Source organism: Protomyctophum parallelum (genome assembly GCF_964188405.1).
Source record: "Protomyctophum parallelum genome assembly, chromosome: 1".
NCBI lineage: Eukaryota > Metazoa > Chordata > Actinopteri > Myctophiformes > Myctophidae > Protomyctophum > Protomyctophum parallelum.
Genome location: NC_139697.1, coordinates 33,808,335 through 33,810,233, shown reverse-complemented (window position 1 = coordinate 33,810,233; position 1,899 = coordinate 33,808,335). Strand labels below are relative to the sequence as shown.

Genomic DNA, 1,899 nt, shown 5'->3' with positions numbered 1-1,899 from the left:
GTGTGTGTGTGTGTGTGTGTGTGTGTGTGTGTGTGTGTGTGTATAGGTTAGTGATCGACCGATCGGCTTCGATATTCATGTTTTTTATTAATATCGGTATCGGTGGTAAAAGATAATAATCGGAAAAAAACGGCCGATTATTTTATTTTTTCTCTTGCGCAAATATTGGCGCAACAACCTCTCTCACTAACAATGTGCCGACCAAAAGATCCTTCATTGGTTGAAAACGTACATCATGACTCTCATGAGCCAATGAAACGAATGAATCTGCAGACTGCAGTGCTGGGCATGGGCACAGAAAAAAAGAAACCCCTGCATGTGCACAGAGCTGGGGACACCGGCACCCTCACCTGCCGCTTTGTCGTGGAGAAACTGGCTGTTTTACAAGTAAGAGACACAATTATATAACCCTTCACAGCGTGCTTATACATTTACACTTTATTATTATCTCGGAAATAATTAACTGTCTGTCTCGCTTTCTCTCTCTCAAAGAGACATGTGGAAAACTTTCCAGCCATGAGCCATCACATTCCGCCAAACACTCACCAGTTCAACTTCTCCAAGAAGCAACACGGAGCTTGTTTTTCAGGTAATCCGTTCGTTGTAATGTAACGCTCATGTAAAATATAATAGCATTATGTGACTGACTGCTGACTCGCTTTCGAATGTTTTATCTCGTCTCACAGGAGGGGAAGCCACGGCACTGTGCTGCAGTTCCACCGCCATCAACTGAGTGAAAGGAGTCGGACATTCTTCTTCTTCCACGAGCGACGGCTGTTTTTTAAAGTAAGATAACTTTACTGAACTGCTTTGTTTATAAACGCATGATTATTATCGACGCATACATGAAATGTGCGGCCGGTCGAGCTTCTAGTCAACAGTGCAACAAGTACTGGGGGCAGCCATTTTGCCCCAAATCAGACGAGGGAGCACAATTGTATGGGTCACGAGATTCAATGTAACACCGTTACATAGAACGTAGCCATGTAGTGTTACATATAAAATGTGACCTTATAGAAATGTGCTACCCCAGGGAGCACATTTATATAAGGGTAACATTTTCTATGTAACACTACATGGCTACGTAACGTGATACATGATTACATTTGAATCCCTGATCCATGCTGAAATCACAGTAGGCCTATTTGTATTTAGCATTTTTGGACATTTAGGGCTGCCCCACAATATCTCAAAGACATATTTTAGTACTTTACATTTATAGTATGGTATACATTAATTAAAATATAGTAAAATAAAAAATAGCCAATCTACAAGCTCACAATGTTTTAATGAGGCTTGTAGAGGGCCATTATCAGTATTTATGTACTTGTTTGTAAATGTTCATTACAAAAAAATAATCATTGACTCTCTCAACCTCCTGTTATTGTAGATGGCTCCTCCGGCACGGCGTAGAAGTGTAGTCTGGGACTACTTCAGAAAGTCAGCAACAGGCACAACAATCTGCAATACTTGCAATGAAAACCCCAGCACAGGATCAGCTTTAAAAAAACATCAGAACACGACAAATCTTTGGAACCATCTTCTAAACAATCACAAGCAACTGCACATTGACGCAAAAAAGAAAGAAAGTATCTCTGCCCACCACCCTCCTCCGTACCAAGTGAGCGTGTCTTTAGTGAAGTCGCTGCAATCTATGAGAAAAAAAGGAACCGTCTCACTGGAGAGCATGCAGAACAACTGTGCTTTCTGCACCACAACCTGGTGCTTCTGAACTGGGAGTATTGAGCCTGAGGGGATGATGGCAGGGACTTGACTTGTGGTGGTCTTGTTTTAAAATGCAGCCTCATTGTTTACAGCTTCATTTGAAGTTCTTTTTAGTTTGAGTTACAGCCTAAAGTTTCCAACTTCATTTAAGTTTTCCCTGTACGTGTTCAGCTT

The 1,899-nt window shown here is 41.4% G+C and overlaps 1 long non-coding RNA gene across 1 annotated transcript; it reads left to right on the top strand.

The window, feature by feature from the left end:
* Positions 1-293: 293 nt before the first annotated feature.
* Positions 294-1,548, top strand: LOC310862742. The gene is made up of 4 exons (XR_014569607.1): positions 294-387; positions 493-589; positions 687-786; positions 1,391-1,548. It is a non-coding gene; the product is annotated as an uncharacterized lncRNA (long non-coding RNA).
* Positions 1,549-1,899: the final 351 nt, after the last annotated feature.